Genomic DNA, 16,925 nt, shown 5'->3' with positions numbered 1-16,925 from the left:
TCCCTTTTAGCAATCATAAAGGGACCACCCATTCAAAGGGTATTAAGGGATGCAGGCAAAAGTTTATTCAAGTCAGACAGAGATCGCTAGATTTTTTGGGGGGAGGATATCAAGGGGGAGATGGGGACAGTGAAGGAAAGTGGAGTTGAGGTTGAAGATCAGTCGTGATCTTGTTGAATGGCGAAGCAGACTCGAGGGGCCACATGGGCCTCCTCCTGTTCCTGTGTAACAGGCCCGAGGGGCCACATGGGCCTCCTCCTGTTCCTGTCTAACAGGCTCGAGGGGCTGAATGGGCCTCCTCCTGTTCCTGTGTAACGTGCTCGAGGGGCTGAATGGGCCTCCTCCTGTTCCTGTGTAACAGGCTCGAGGGGCTGAATGGGCCTCCTCCTGTTCCTGTGTAACAGGCTCGAGGGGCTGAATGGGCCTCCTCCTGTTCCTGTGTAACAGGCTCGAGGGGCTGAATGGGCCTCCTCCTGTTCCTGTGTAACAGGCTCGAGGGGCTGAATGGGCCTCCTCCTGTTCCTGTGTAACGTGCTCGAGGGGCTGAATGGGACTCCTCCTGTTCCTGTGTAACAGGCTCGAGGGGCTGAATGGGCCTCCTCCTGTTCCTGTGTAACAGGCTCGAGGGGCTGAATGGGCCTCCTCCTGTTCCTGTGTAACAGGCTCAAAGGGCTGAATGGGCCTCCTCCTGTTCCTGTGTAACAGGCTCGAGGGGCTGAATGGGCCTCCTCCTGTTCCTGTGTAACAGGCTCGAGGGGCTGAATGGGCCTCCTCCTGTTCCTGTGTAACAAGCTCGAGGGGCTGAATGGGCCTCCTCCTGTTCCTGTCGAACAGGCTCGAGGGGCTGAATGGGCCTCCTCCTGTTCCTGTGTAACAGGCTCAAAGGGCTGAATGGGCCTCCTCCTGTTCCTGTGTAACAGGTTCGAGGGGCTGAATGGGCCTCCTCCTGTTCCTGTGTAACAGACTCGAGGGGCTGAATGGCCTCCTCCTGTTCCTGTGTAACAGACTCGAGGGGCTGAATGGGCCTCCTCCTGTTCCTGTGTAACAGGCTCGAGGGGCTGAATGGGCCTCCTCCTGTTCCTGTGTAACAGGCTCGAGGGGTTGAATGGGCCTCCTCCTGTTCCTGTGTAACAGGCTCGAGGGGCTGAATGGGCCTCCTCCTGTTCCTGTCGAACAGGCTCGAGGGGCTGAATGAGCCTCCTCCTGTTCCAGTGTAACAGGCTCGAGGGGCTGAATGGGCCTCCTCCTGTTCCTGTGTAACAGGCTCGAGGGGCTGAATGGCCTCCTCCTGTTCCTGTGTAACAGGCTCGAGGGGCTGAATGGCCTCCTCCTGTTCCTGTGTAACAGGCTCGAGGGGCTGAATGAGCCTCCTCCTGTTCCAGTGCAACAGGCTCGAGGGGCTGAATGGGCCTCCTCCTGTTCCTCTGTAACAGACTCAAGGGGCTGAATGGCCTCCTCCTGTTCCTGTGTAACAGGCTCGAGGGGCTGAATGGGCCTCCTCCTGTTCCTGTGTAACAGGCTCGAGGGGCTGAATGGGCCTCCTCCTGTTCCTGTGTAACAGGCTCGAGGGGCGGAATGGGCCTCCTCCTGTTCCTGTGTAACAGGCTCGAGGGGTCTAATGGGCCTCCTGTTCCTGTGTAACAGGCTCGAGAGGCTGAATGGGCCTCCTCCTGTTCCTGTGTAACAGGCTCGAGGGGCTGAATGGGCCTCCTCCTGTTCCTGTGTAACATGCTCGAGGGGTCTAATGGGCCTCATGTTCCTGTGTAACAGGCTCGAGGGGCTGAATGGGCCTCCTCCTGTTCCTGTGTAACAGGCTCGAGGGGCGGAATGGGCCTCCTCCTGTTCCTGTGTAACAGGCTCGAGGGGCTGAATGGGCCTCCTCCTGTTCCTGTGTAACAGGCTCGAGGGGCTGAATGGGCCTCCTCCTGTTCCTGTGTAACAGGCTCGAGAGGCCGAATGGGCCTCCTCCTGTTCCTGTGTAACAGGCTCGAGGGGCTGAATGGGCCTCCTCCTGTTCCTGTGTAACAGGCTCGAGAGGCCGAATGGGCCTCCTCCAGTTCCTGTGCAACAGGCTCGAGGGGCTGAATGAGCCTCCTCCTGTTCCTGTGTAACAGGCTCGAGGAGCTAAATGGGCCTCCTGTTCCCGTGTAACAGGCTCGAGGGGCTGAAGAGGCCTCCTCCTGTTCCTGTGTAACAGGCTCGAGCGGCTGAATGGGCCTCCTCCTGTTCCTGTGTAACAGACTCGAGGGGTTGAATGGGCCTCCTCATGTTCCTGTGTAACAGGCTCGAGGGGCTGAATGGGCCACCTCCTTTTCCTGTTTAACAGGCTCGAGGGGCTGAATGGGCCTCCTCCTGTTCCTGTGTAACAGGCTCGAGGGGCTGAATGGGCCTCCTCCTGTTCCTGTGTAACAGACTCGAGGGGCTGAATGGGCCTCCTCCTGTTCCTGTGTAACAGGCTCGAGGGGCTGAATGGGCCTCCTCCTGTTCCTGTGTAACAGGCCCGAGAGGCTGAATGGGCCTCCTCCTGTTCCTGTGTAACAGGCTCGAGGGGCTGAATGGGACTCCTCCTGTTCCTGTGTAACAGGCTCGAGGGGCTGAATGGCCTCCTCCTGTTCCTGTGTAACAGGCTCGAGGGGCTGAATGGGCCTCCTCCTGTTCCTGTGTAACAGGCTCGAAGGGCTGAATGGGCCTCCTCCTGTTCCTGTGTAACAGGCTCGAGGGGCTGAATGGGCCTCCTCCTGTTCCTGTGTAACAGGTTTGAGGGGCTGAATGGGCCTCCTCCTGTTCCTGTGTAACATTCTCGAGGGGCTGAATGTGCCTCCTCCTGTTCCTGTGTAACAGACTCGAGGGGCTGAATGGCCTCCTCCTGTTCCTGTGTAACAGACTCGAGGGGCTGAATGGGCCTCCTCCTGTTCCTGTGTAACAGGCTCGAGGGGCTGAATGGGCCTCCTCCTGTTCCTGTGTAACAGGCTCGAGGGGTTGAATGGGCCTCCTCCTGTTCCTGTGTAACAGGCTCGAGGGGCTGAATTGGCCTCCTCCTGTTCCTGTCGAACAGGCTCGAGGGGCTGAATGAGCCTCCTCCTGTTCCAGTGTAACAGGCTCGAGGGCCTGAATGGGCCTCCTCCTGTTCCTGTGTAACAGGCTCGAGGGGCTGAATGGCCTCCTCCTGTTCCTGTGTAACAGGCTCGAGGGGCTGAATGGCCTCCTCCTGTTCCTGTGTAACAGGCTCGAGGGGCTGAATGAGCCTCCTCCTGTTCCAGTGTAACAGGCTCGAGGGGCTGAATGGGCCTCCTCCTGTTCCTCTGTAACAGACTCGAGGGGCTGAATGGCCTCCTCCTGTTCCTGTGTAACAGGCTCGAGGGGCTGAATGGGCCTCCTCCTGTTCCTGTGTAACAGGCTCGAGGGGCTGAATGGGCCTCCTCCTGTTCCTGTGTAACAGGCTCGAGGGGCGGAATGGGCCTCCTCCTGTTCCTGTGTAACAGGCTCGAGGGGTCTAATGGGCCTCATGTTCCTGTGTAACAGGCTCGAGAGGCTGAATGGGCCTCCTCCTGTTCCTGTGTAACAGGCTCGAGGGGCTGAATGGGCCTCCTCCTGTTCCTGTGTAACATGCTCGAGGGGTCTAATGGGCCTCATGTTCCTGTGTAACAGGCTCGAGGGGCTGAATGGGCCTCCTCCTGTTCCTGTGTAACAGGCTCGAGGGGCTGAATGGCCTCCTCCTGTTCCTGTGTAACAGGCTCGAGGGGCTGAATGAGCCTCCTCCTGTTCCAGTGTAACAGGCTCGAGGGGCTGAATGGGCCTCCTCCTGTTCCTCTGTAACAGACTCGAGGGGCTGAATGGCCTCCTCCTGTTCCTGTGTAACAGGCTCGAGGGGCTGAATGGGCCTCCTCCTGTTCCTGTGTAACAGGCTCGAGGGGCTGAATGGGCCTCCTCCTGTTCCTGTGTAACAGGCTCGAGGGGTCTAATGGGCCTCATGTTCCTGTGTAACAGGTTCGAGAGGCTGAATGGGCCTCCTCCTGTTCCTGTGTAACAGGCTCGAGGGGCTGAATGGGCCTCCTCCTGTTCCTGTGTAACATGCTCGAGGGGTCTAATGGGCCTCATGTTCCTGTGTAACAGGCTCAAGGGGCTGAATGGGCCTCCTCCTGTTCCTGTGTAACAGGCCCGAGGGGCTGAATGGGTCTCCTCCTGTTCCTGTGTAACAGGCTCGAGGGGCTGTATGAGCCTCCTCCTGTTCCTGTGTAACAGGCTCGAGGGGCTGAATGGGCCTCCTCCTGTTCCTGTGTAACAGGCCCGAGAGGCTGAATGGGCCTCCTCCTGTTCCTGTGTAACAGGCTCGAGGGGCTGAATGGGCCTCCTCCTGTTCCTGTGTAACAGGCCCGAGAGGCTGAATGGGCCTCCTCCTGTTCCTGTGTAACAGGCTCGAGGGGCGGAATGGGCCTCCTCCTGTTGCTGTGTAACAGGCTCGAGGGGTCTAATGGGCCTCATGTTCCTGTGTAACAGGCTCGAGAGGCTGAATGGGCCTCCTCCTGTTCCTGTGTAACAGGCTCGAGGGGCTGAATGGGCCTCCTCCTGTTCCTGTGTAACATGCTCGAGGGGTCTAATGGGCCTCATGTTCCTGTGTAACAGGCTCGAGGGGCTGAATGGGCCTCCTCCTGTTCCTGTGTAACAGGCCCGAGGGGCTGAATGGGTCTCCTCCTGTTCCTGTGTAACAGGCTCGAGGGGCTGAATGAGCCTCCTCCTGTTCCTGTGTAACAGGCTCGAGGGGCTGAATGGGCCTCCTCCTGTTCCTGTGTAACAGGCCCGAGAGGCTGAATGGGCCTCCTCCTGTTCCTGTGTAACAGGCTCGAGGGGCTGAATGGGCCTCCTCCTGTTCCTGTGTAACAGGCCCGAGAGGCTGAATGGGCCTCCTCCTGTTCCTGTGTAACAGGCTCGAGGGGCTGAATGGGCCTCCTCCTGTTCCTGTGTAACAGGCTCGAGGGGCTGAATGGGCCTCCTCCTGTTCCTGTGTAACAAGCTCGAGGGGCTGAATGGGCCTCCTCCTGTTCCTGTCGAACAGGCTCGAGGGGCTGAATGGGCCTCCTCCTGTTCCTGTGTAACAGGCTCAAAGGGCTGAATGGGCCTCCTCCTGTTCCTGTGTAACAGGTTCGAGGGGCTGAATGGGCCTCCTCCTGTTCCTGTGTAACAGACTCGAGGGGCTGAATGGCCTCCTCCTGTTCCTGTGTAACAGACTCGAGGGGCTGAATGGGCCTCCTCCTGTTCTTGTGTAACAGGCTCGAGGGGCTGAATGGGCCTCCTCCTGTTCCTGTGTAACAGGCACGAGGGGTTGAATGGGCCTCCTCCTGTTCCTGTGTAACAGGCTCGAGGGGCTGAATGGGCCTCCTCCTGTTCCTGTCGAACAGGCTCGAGGGGCTGAATGAGCCTCCTCCTGTTCCAGTGTAACAGGCTCGAGGGGCTGAATGGGCCTCCTCCTGTTCCTGTGTAACAGGCTCGAGGGGCTGAATGGCCTCCTCCTGTTCCTGTGTAACAGGCTCGAGGGGCTGAATGACCTCCTCCTGTTCCTGTGTAACAGGCTCGAGGGGCTGAATGAGCCTCCTCCTGTTCCAGTGTAACAGGCTCGAGGGGCTGAATGGGCCTCCTCCTGTTCAACTGTAACAAACTCGAGGGGCTGAATGGCCTCCTCCTGTTCCTGTGTAACAGGCTCGAGGGGCTGAATGGGCCTCCTCCTGTTCCTGTGTAACAGGCTCGAGGGGCTGAATGGGCCTCCTCCTGTTCCTGTGTAACAGGCTCGAGGGGCGGAATGGGCCTCCTCCTGTTCCTGTGTAACAGGCTCGAGGGGCTGAATGGCCTCCTCCTGTTCCTGTGTAACATGCTCGAGGGGTCTAATGGGCCTCATGTTCCTGTGTAACAGGCTCGAGGGGCTGAATGGGCCTCCTCCTGTTCCTGTGTAACAGGCTCGAGGGGCGGAATGGACCTCCTCCTGTTCCTGTGTAACAGGCTCGAGGGGCTGAATGGGCCTCCTCCTGTTCCTGTGTAACAGGCTCGAGGGGCTGAATGGGCCTCCTCCTGTTCCTGTGTAACAGGCTCGAGAGGCCGAATGGGCCTCCTCCTGTTCTTGTGTAACAGGCTCGAGGGGCTGAATGGGCCTCCTCCTGTTCCAGTGTAACAGGCTCGAGAGGCCGAATGGGCCTCCTCCTGTTCCTGTGTAACAGGCTCGAGGGGCTGAATGGGCCTCCTCCTGTTCCTGTGTAACAGGCTCGAGGGGCTGAATGGGCCTCCTCCTGTTCCTGTGTAACAAGCTCGAGGGGCTGAATGGGCCTCCTCCTGTTCCTGTCGAACAGGCTCGAGGGGCTGAATGGGCCTCCTCCTGTTCCTGTGTAACAGGCTCAAAGGGCTGAATGGGCCTCCTCCTGTTCCTGTGTAACAGGTTCGAGGGGCTGAATGGGCCTCCTCCTGTTCCTGTGTAACAGACTCGAGGGGCTGAATGGCCTCCTCCTGTTCCTGTGTAACAGACTCGAGGGGCTGAATGGGCCTCCTCCTGTTCCTGTGTAACAGGCTCGAGGGGCTGAATGGGCCTCCTCCTGTTCCTGTGTAACAGGCACGAGGGGTTGAATGGGCCTCCTCCTGTTCCTGTGTAACAGGCTCGAGGGGCTGAATGGGCCTCCTCCTGTTCCTGTCGAACAGGCTCGAGGGGCTGAATGAGCCTCCTCCTGTTCCAGTGTAACAGGCTCGAGGGGCTGAATGGGCCTCCTCCTGTTCCTGTGTAACAGGCTCGAGGGGCTGAATGGCCTCCTCCTGTTCCTGTGTAACAGGCTCGAGGGGCTGAATGGCCTCCTCCTGTTCCTGTGTAACAGGCTCGAGGGGCTGAATGAGCCTCCTCCTGTTCCAGTGTAACAGGCTCGAGGGGCTGAATGGGCCTCCTCCTGTTCAACTGTAACAGACTCGAGGGGCTGAATGGCCTCCTCCTGTTCCTGTGTAACAGGCTCGAGGGGCTGAATGGGCCTCCTCCTGTTCCTGTGTAACAGGCTCGAGGGGCTGAATGGGCCTCCTCCTGTTCCTGTGTAACAGGCTCGAGGGGCGGAATGGGCCTCCTCCTGTTCCTGTGTAACAGGCTCGAGGGGTCTAATGGGCCTCATGTTCCTGTGTAACAGGCTCGAGAGGCTGAATGGGCCTCCTCCTGTTCCTGTGTAACAGGCTCGAGGGGCTGAATGGCCTCCTCCTGTTCCTGTGTAACATGCTCGAGGGGTCTAATGGGCCTCATGTTCCTGTGTAACAGGCTCGAGGGGCTGAATGGGCCTCCTCCTGTTCCTGTGTAACAGGCTCGAGGGGCGGAATGGGCCTCCTCCTGTTCCTGTGTAACAGGCTCGAGGGGCTGAATGGGCCTCCTCCTGTTCCTGTGTAACAGGCTCGAGGGGCTGAATGGGCCTCCTCCTGTTCCTGTGTAACAGGCTCGAGAGGCCGAATGGGCCTCCTCCTGTTCCTGTGTAACAGGCTCGAGGGGCTGAATGGGCCTCCTCCTGTTCCAGTGTAACAGGCTCGAGAGGCCGAATGGGCCTCCTCCAGTTCCTGTGCAACAGGCTCGAGGGGCTGAATGAGCCTCCTCCTGTTCCTGTGTAACAGGCTCGAGGAGCTAAATGGGCCTCCTGTTCCCGTGTAACAGGCTCGAGGGGCTGAAGAGGCCTCCTCCTGTTCCTTTGTAACAGGCTCGAGCGGCTGAATGGGCCTCCTCCTGTTCCTGTGTAACAGACTCGAGGGGTTGAATGGGCCTCCTCATGTTCCTGTGTAACAGGCTCGAGGGGCTGAATGGGCCACCTCCTTTTCCTGTTTAACAGGCTCGAGGGGCTGAATGGGCCTCCTCCTGTTCCTGTGTAACAGGCTCGAGGGGCTGAATGGGCCTCCTCCTGTTCCTGTGTAACAGGCTCGAGGGGCTGAATGGGCCTCCTCCTGTTCCTGTGTAACAGGTTCGAGGGGCTGAATGGGCCTCCTCCTGTTCCTGTGTAACATTCTCGAGGGGCTGAATGTGCCTCCTCCTGTTCCTGTGTAACAGACTCGAGGGGCTGAATGGCCTCCTCCTGTTCCTGTGTAACAGACTCGAGGGGCTGAATGGGCCTCCTCCTGTTCCTGTGTAACAGGCTCGAGGGGCTGAATGGGCCTCCTCCTGTTCCTGTGTAACAGGCTCGAGGGGTTGAATGGGCCTCCTCCTGTTCCTGTGTAACAGGCTCGAGGGGCTGAATGGGCCTCCTCCTGTTCCTGTCGAACAGGCTCGAGGGGCTGAATGAGCCTCCTCCTGTTCCAGTGTAACAGGCTCGAGGGGCTGAATGGGCCTCCTCCTGTTCCTGTGTAACAGGCTCGAGGGGCTGAATGGCCTCCTCCTGTTCCTGTGTAACAGGCTCGAGGGGCTGAATGGCCTCCTCCTGTTCCTGTGTAACAGGCTCGAGGGGCTGAATGAGCCTCCTCCTGTTCCAGTGTAACAGGCTCGAGGGGCTGAATGGGCCTCCTCCTGTTCCTCTGTAACAGACTCGAGGGGCTGAATGGCCTCCTCCTGTTCCTGTGTAACAGGCTCGAGGGGCTGAATGGGCCTCCTCCTGTTCCTGTGTAACAGGCTCGAGGGGCTGAATGGGCCTCCTCCTGTTCCTGTGTAACAGGCTCGAGGGGCGGAATGGGCCTCCTCCTGTTCCTGTGTAACAGGCTCGAGGGGTCTAATGGGCCTCATGTTCCTGTGTAACAGGCTCGAGAGGCTGAATGGGCCTCCTCCTGTTCCTGTGTAACAGGCTCGAGGGGCTGAATGGGCCTCCTCCTGTTCCTGTGTAACATGCTCGAGGGGTCTAATGGGCCTCATGTTCCTGTGTAACAGGCTCGAGGGGCTGAATGGGCCTCCTCCTGTTCCTGTGTAACAGGCTCGAGGGGCTGAATGGCCTCCTCCTGTTCCTGTGTAACAGGCTCGAGGGGCTGAATGAGCCTCCTCCTGTTCCAGTGTAACAGGCTCGAGGGGCTGAATGGGCCTCCTCCTGTTCCTCTGTAACAGACTCGAGGGGCTGAATGGCCTCCTCCTGTTCCTGTGTAACAGGCTCGAGGGGCTGAATGGGCCTCCTCCTGTTCCTGTGTAACAGGCTCGAGGGGCTGAATGGGCCTCCTCCTGTTCCTGTGTAACAGGCTCGAGGGGCGGAATGGGCCTCCTCCTGTTCCTGTGTAACAGGCTCGAGGGGTCTAATGGGCCTCATGTTCCTGTGTAACAGGCTCGAGAGGCTGAATGGGCCTCCTCCTGTTCCTGTGTAACAGGCTCGAGGGGCTGAATGGGCCTCCTCCTGTTCCTGTGTAACAGGTTCGAGGGGCTGAATGGGCCTCCTCCTGTTCCTGTGTAACAGGCTCGAGGGGCTGAATGGGCCTCCTCCTGTTCCTGTGTAACAGGCTCGAGGGGCTGAATGGGCCTCCTCCTGTTCCTGTGTAACAGGCTCGAGGGGCTGAATGGGCCTCCTCCTGTTCCTGTGTAACAGGCTCGAGGGGCTGAATGGGCCTCCTCCTGTTCCTGTGTAACAGGCTCGAGGGGTTGAATGGGCCTCCTCCTGTTCCTGTGTAACAGGCTCGAGGGGCTGAATGGGCCTCCTCCTGTTCCTGTCGAACAGGCTCGAGGGGCTGAATGAGCCTCCTCCTGTTCCAGTGTAACAGGCTCGAGGGGCTGAATGGGCCTCCTCCTGTTCCTGTGTAACAGGCTCGAGGGGCTGAATGGCCTCCTCCTGTTCCTGTGTAACAGGCTCGAGGGGCTGAATGGCCTCCTCCTGTTCCTGTGTAACAGGCTCGAGGGGCTGAATGAGCCTCCTCCTGTTCCAGTGTAACAGGCTCGAGGGGCTGAATGGGCCTCCTCCTGTTCCTCTGTAACAGACTCGAGGGGCTGAATGGCCTCCTCCTGTTCCTGTGTAACAGGCTCGAGGGGCTGAATGGGCCTCCTCCTGTTCCTGTGTAACAGGCTCGAGGGGCTGAATGGGCCTCCTCCTGTTCCTGTGTAACAGGCTCGAGGGGCGGAATGGGCCTCCTCCTGTTCCTGTGTAACAGGCTCGAGGGGTCTAATGGGCCTCATGTTCCTGTGTAACAGGCTCGAGAGGCTGAATGGGCCTCCTCCTGTTCCTGTGTAACAGGCTCGAGGGTCTGAATGGGCCTCCTCCTGTTCCTGTGTAACATGCTCGAGGGGTCTAATGGGCCTCATGTTCCTGTGTAACAGGCTCGAGGGGCTGAATGGGCCTCCTCCTGTTCCTGTGTAACAGGCTCGAGGGGCGGAATGGGCCTCCTCCTGTTCCTGTGTAACAGGCTCGAGGGGCTGAATGGGCCTCCTCCTGTTCCTGTGTCACAGGCTCGAGGGGCTGAATGGGCCTCCTCCTGTTCCTGTGTAACAGGCTCGAGAGGCCGAATGGGCCTCCTCCTGTTCCTGTGTAACAGGCTCGAGGGGCTGAATGGGCCTCCTCCTGTTCCTGTGTAACAGGCTCGAGAGGCCGAATGGGCCTCCTCCAGTTCCTGTGCAACAGTCTCGAGGGGCTGAATGAGCCTCCTCCTGTTCCTGTGTAACAGGCTCGAGGAGCTAAATGGGCCTCCTGTTCCCGTGTAACAGGCTCGAGGGGCTGAAGAGGCCTCCTCCTGTTCCTGTGTAACAGGCTCGAGCGGCTGAATGGGCCTCCTCCTGTTCCTGTGTAACAGACTCGAGGGGTTGAATGGGCCTCCTCATGTTCCTGTGTAACAGGCTCGAGGGGCTGAATGGGCCACCTCCTTTTCCTGTTTAACAGGCTCGAGGGGCTGAATGGGCCTCCTCCTGTTCCTGTGTAACAGGCTCGAGGGGCTGAATGGGCCTCCTCCTGTTCCTGTGTAACAGACTCGAGGGGCTGAATGGACCTCCTCCTGTTCCTGTGTAACAGGCTCGAGGGGCTGAATGGGCCTCCTCCTGTTCCTGTGTAACAGGCCCGAGAGGCTGAATGGGCCTCCTCCTGTTCCTGTGTAACAGGCTCGAGGGGCTGAATGGGACTCCTCCTGTTCCTGTGTAACAGGCCCGAGGGGCTGAATGGCCTCCTCCTGTTCCTGTGTAACAGGCTCGAGGGGCTGAATGGGCCTCCTCCTGTTCCTGTGTAACAGGCTCGAAGGGCTGAATGGGCCTCCTCCTGTTCCTGTGTAACAGGCTCGAGGGGCTGAATGGGCCTCCTCCTGTTCCTGTGTAACAGGTTCGAGGGGCTGAATGGGCCTCCTCCTGTTCCTGTGTAACATTCTCGAGGGGCTGAATGTGCCTCCTCCTGTTCCTGTGTAACAGACTCGAGGGGCTGAATGGCCTCCTCCTGTTCCTGTGTAACAGACTCGAGGGGCTGAATGGGCCTCCTCCTGTTCCTGTGTAACAGGCTCGAGGGGCTGAATGGGCCTCCTCCTGTTCCTGTGTAACAGGCTCGAGGGGTTGAATGGGCCTCCTCCTGTTCCTGTGTAACAGGCTCGAGGGGCTGAATGGGCCTCCTCCTGTTCCTGTCGAACAGGCTCGAGGGGCTGAATGAGCCTCCTCCTGTTCCAGTGTAACAGGCTCGAGGGGCTGAATGGGCCTCCTCCTGTTCCTGTGTAACAGGCTCGAGGGGCTGAATGGCCTCCTCCTGTTCCTGTGTAACAGGCTCGAGGGGCTGAATGGCCTCCTCCTGTTCCTGTGTAACAGGCTCGAGGGGCTGAATGAGCCTCCTCCTGTTCCAGTGTAACAGGCTCGAGGGGCTGAATGGGCCTCCTCCTGTTCCTCTGTAACAGACTCGAGGGGCTGAATGGCCTCCTCCTGTTCCTGTGTAACAGGCTCGAGGGGCTGAATGGGCCTCCTCCTGTTCCTGTGTAACAGGCTCGAGGGGCTGAATGGGCCTCCTCCTGTTCCTGTATAACAGGCTCGAGGGGCGGAATGGGCCTCCTCCTGTTCCTGTGTAACAGGCTCGAGGGGTCTAATGGGCCTCATGTTCCTGTGTAACAGGCTCGAGAGGCTGAATGGGCCTCCTCCTGTTCCTGTGTAACAGGCTCGAGGGGCTGAATGGGCCTCCTCCTGTTCCTGTGTAACATGCTCGAGGGGTCTAATGGGCCTCATGTTCCTGTGTAACAGGCTCGAGGGGCTGAATGGGCCTCCTCCTGTTCCTGTGTAACAGGCTCGAGGGGCGGAATGGGCCTCCTCCTGTTCCTGTGTAACAGGCTCGAGGGGCTGAATGGGCCTCCTCCTGTTCCTGTGTAACAGGCTCGAGGGGCTGAATGGGCCTCCTCCTGTTCCTGTGTAACAGGCTCGAGAGGCCGAATGGGCCTCCTCCTGTTCCTGTGTAACAGGCTCGAGGGGCTGAATGGGCCTCCTCCTGTTCCTGTGTAACAGGCTCGAGAGGCCGAATGGGCCTCCTCCAGTTCCTGTGCAACAGGCTCGAGGGGCTGAATGAGTCTCCTCCTGTTCCTGTGTAACAGGCTCGAGGAGCTAAATGGGCCTCCTGCTCCTGTGTAACAGGCCCGAGAGGCTGAATGGGCCTCCTCCTGTTCCTGTGTAACAGGCTCGAGGGGCTGAATGGGACTCCTCCTGTTCCTGTGTAACAGGCTCAAGGGGCTGAATGGCCTCCTCCTGTTCCTGTGTAACAGGCTCGAGGGGCTGAATGGGCCTCCTCCTGTTCCTGTGTAACAGGCTCGAGGGGCTGAATGGGCCTCCTCCTGTTCCTGTGTAACAGGCTCGAGGGGCTGAATGGGCCTCCTCCTGTTCCTGTGTAACAGGCTCAAAGGGCTGAATGGGCCTCCTCCTGTTCCTGTGTAACAGGCTCGAGGGGCTGAATGGGCCTCCTCCTGTTCCTGTGTAACAGGTTCGAGGGGCTGAATGGGCCTCCTCCTGTTCCTGTGTAACAGGCTCGAGGAGCTGAATGTGCCTCCTCCTGTTCCTGTGTAACAGACTCGAGGGGCTGAATGGCCTCCTCCTGTTCCTGTGTAACAGACTCGAGGGGCTGAATGGGCCTCCTCCTGTTCCTGTGTAACAGGCTCGAGGGGCTGAATGGGCCTCCTCCTGTTCCTGTGTAGCAGGCTCGAGGGGTTGAATGGGCCTCCTCCTGTTCCTGTGTAACAGGCTCGAGGGGCTGAATGGGCCTCCTCCTGTTCCTGTCGAACAGGCTCGAGGGGCTGAATGAGCCTCCTCCTGTTCCAGTGTAACAGGCTCGAGGGGCTGAATGGGCCTCCTCCTGTTCCTGTGTAACAGGCTCGAGGGGCTGAATGGGCCTCCTCCTGTTCCTGTGTAACAGGCTCGAGGGGCTGAATGGCCTCCTCCTGTTCCTGTGTAACAGGCTCGAGGGGCTGAATGAGCCTCCTCCTGTTCCAGTGTAACAGGCTCGAGGGGCTGAATGGGCCTCCTCCTGTTCCTGTGTAACAGACTCGAGGGGCTGAATGGCCTCCTCCTGTTCCTGTGTAACAGGCTCGAGGGGCTGAATGGGCCTCCTCCTGTTCCTGTGTAACAGGCTCGAGGGGCTGAATGGGCCTCCTCCTGTTCCTGTGTAACATGCTCGAGGGGTCTAATGGGCCTCATGTTCCTGTGTAACAGGCTCGAGGGGCTGAATGGGCCTCCTCCTGTTCCTGTGTAACAGGCTCGAGGGGCGGAATGGGCCTCCTCCTGTTCCTGTGTAACAGGCTCGAGGGGCTGAATGGGCCTCCTCCTGTTCCTGTGTCACAGGCTCGAGGGGCTGAATGGGCCTCCTCCTGTTCCTGTGTAACAGGCTCGAGAGGCCGAATGGGCCTCCTCCTGTTCCTGTGTAACAGGCTCGAGGGGCTGAATGGGCCTCCTCCTGTTCCTGTGTAACAGGCTCGAGAGGCCGAATGGGCCTCCTCCAGTTCCTGTGCAACAGGCTCGAGGGGCTGAATGAGCCTCCTCCTGTTCCCGTGTAACAGGCTCGAGGGGCTGAAGAGGCCTCCTCCTGTTCCTGTGTAACAGGCTCGAGCGGCTGAATGGGCCTCCTCCTGTTCCTGTGTAACAGACTCGAGGGGTTGAATGGGCCTCCTCATGTTCCTGTGTAACAGGCTCGAGGGGCTGAATGGGCCACCTCCTTTTCCTGTTTAACAGGCTCGAGGGGCTGAATGGGCCTCCTCCTGTTCCTGTGTAACAGGCTCGAGGGGCTGAATGGGCCTCCTCCTGTTCCTGTGTAACAGACTCGAGGGGCTGAATGGACCTCCTCCTGTTCCTGTGTAACAGGCTCGAGGGGCTGAATGGGCCTCCTCCTGTTCCTGTGTAACAGGCCCGAGAGGCTGAATGGGCCTCCTCCTGTTCCTGTGTAACAGGCTCGAGGGGCTGAATGGGACTCCTCCTGTTCCTGTGTAACAGGCTCGAGGGGCTGAATGGCCTCCTCCTGTTCCTGTGTAACAGGCTCGAGGGGCTGAATGGGCCTCCTCCTGTTCCTGTGTAACAGGCTCGAAGGGCTGAATGGGCCTCCTCCTGTTCCTGTGTAACAGGCTCGAGGGGCTGAATGGGCCTCCTCCTGTTCCTGTGTAACAGGTTCGAGGGGCTGAATGGGCCTCCTCCTGTTCCTGTGTAACATTCTCGAGGGGCTGAATGTGCCTCCTCCTGTTCCTGTGTAACAGACTCGAGGGGCTGAATGGCCTCCTCCTGTTCCTGTGTAACAGACTCGAGGGGCTGAATGGGCCTCCTCCTGTTCCTGTGTAACAGGCTCGAGGGGCTGAATGGGCCTCCTCCTGTTCCTGTGTAACAGGCTCGAGGGGTTGAATGGGCCTCCTCCTGTTCCTGTGTAACAGGCTCGAGGGGCTGAATGGGCCTCCTCCTGTTCCTGTCGAACAGGCTCGAGGGGCTGAATGAGCCTCCTCCTGTTCCAGTGTAACAGGCTCGAGGGGCTGAATGGGCCTCCTCCTGTTCCTGTGTAACAGGCTCGAGGGGCTGAATGGCCTCCTCCTGTTCCTGTGTAACAGGCTCGAGGGGCTGAATGGCCTCCTCCTGTTCCTGTGTAACAGGCTCGAGGGGCTGAATGAGCCTCCTCCTGTTCCAGTGTAACAGGCTCGAGGGGCTGAATGGGCCTCCTCCTGTTCCTCTGTAACAGACTCGAGGGGCTGAATGGCCTCCTCCTGTTCCTGTGTAACAGGCTCGAGGGGCTGAATGGGCCTCCTCCTGTTCCTGTGTAACAGGCTCGAGGGGCTGAATGGGCCTCCTCCTGTTCCTGTGTAACAGGCTCGAGGGGCGGAATGGGCCTCCTCCTGTTCCTGTGTAACAGGCTCGAGGGGTCTAATGGGCCTCATGTTCCTGTGTAACAGGCTCGAGAGGCTGAATGGGCCTCCTCCTGTTCCTGTGTAACAGGCTCGAGGGGCTGAATGGGCCTCCTCCTGTTCCTGTGTAACATGCTCGAGGGGTCTAATGGGCCTCATGTTCCTGTGTAACAGGCTCGAGGGGCTGAATGGGCCTCCTCCTGTTCCTGTGTAACAGGCTCGAGGGGCGGAATGGGCCTCCTCCTGTTCCTGTGTAACAGGCTCGAGGGGCTGAATGGGCCTCCTCCTGTTCCTGTGTAACAGGCTCGAGGGGCTGAATGGGCCTCCTCCTGTTCCTGTGTAACAGGCTCGAGAGGCCGAATGGGCCTCCTCCTGTTCCTGTGTAACAGGCTCGAGGGGCTGAATGGGCCTCCTCCTGTTCCTGTGTAACAGGCTCGAGAGGCCGAATGGGCCTCCTCCAGTTCCTGTGCAACAGGCTCGAGGGGCTGAATGAGTCTCCTCCTGTTCCTGTGTAACAGGCTCGAGGAGCTAAATGGGCCTCCTGTTCCCGTGTAACAGGCTCGAGGGGCTGAAGAGGCCTCCTCCTGTTCCTGTGTAACAGGCTCGAGCGGCTGAATGGGCCTCCTCCTGTTCCTGTGTAACAGACTCGAGGGGTTGAATGGGCCTCCTCATGTTCCTGTGTAACAGGCTCGAGGGGCTGAATGGGCCACCTCCTTTTCCTGTTTAACAGGCTCGAGGGGCTGAATGGGCCTCCTCCTGTTCCTGTGTAACAGGCTCGAGGGGCTGAATGGGCCTCCTCCTGTTCCTGTGTAACAGACTCGAGGGGCTGAATGGGCCTCCTCCTGTTCCTGTGTAACAGGCTCGAGGGGCTGAATGGGCCTCCTCCTGTTCCTGTGTAACAGGCCCGAGAGGCTGAATGGGCCTCCTCCTGTTCCTGTGTAACAGGCTCGAGGGGCTGAATGGGACTCCTCCTGTTCCTGTGTAACAGGCTCAAGGGGCTGAATGGCCTCCTCCTGTTCCTGTGTAACAGGCTCGAGGGGCTGAATGGGCCTCCTCCTGTTCCTGTGTAACAGGCTCGAGGGGCTGAATGGGCCTCCTCCTGTTCCTGTGTAACAGGCTCGAGGGGCTGAATGGGCCTCCTCCTGTTCCTGTGTAACAGGCTCAAAGGGCTGAATGGGCCTCCTCCTGTTCCTGTGTAACAGGCTCGAGGGGCTGAATGGGCCTCCTCCTGTTCCTGTGTAACAGGTTCGAGGGGCTGAATGGGCCTCCTCCTGTTCCTGTGTAACAGGCTCGAGGGGCTGAATGTGCCTCCTCCTGTTCCTGTGTAACAGACTCGAGGGGCTGAATGGCCTCCTCCTGTTCCTGTGTAACAGACTCGAGGGGCTGAATGGGCCTCCTCCTGTTCCTTGTAACAGGCTCGAGGGGCTGAATGGGCCTCCTCCTGTTCCTGTGTAGCAGGCTCGAGGGGTTGAATGGGCCTCCTCCTGTTCCTGTGTAACAGGCTCGAGGGGCTGAATGGGCCTCCTCCTGTTCCTGTCGAACAGGCTCGAGGGGATGAATGAGCCTCCTCCTGTTCCAGTGTAACAGGCTCGAGGGGCTGAATGGGCCTCCTCCTGTTCCTGTGTAACAGGCTCGAGGGGCTGAATGGGCCTCCTCCTGTTCCTGTGTAACAGGCTCGAGGGGCTGAATGGCCTCCTCCTGTTCCTGTGTAACAGGCTCGA

The sequence above is a fragment of the Pristiophorus japonicus genome, unplaced genomic scaffold (assembly GCF_044704955.1).
Source record: "Pristiophorus japonicus isolate sPriJap1 unplaced genomic scaffold, sPriJap1.hap1 HAP1_SCAFFOLD_223, whole genome shotgun sequence".
Classification (NCBI taxonomy): Eukaryota; Metazoa; Chordata; class Chondrichthyes; family Pristiophoridae; genus Pristiophorus; species Pristiophorus japonicus.
This window is presented reverse-complemented; position numbering follows the sequence as displayed.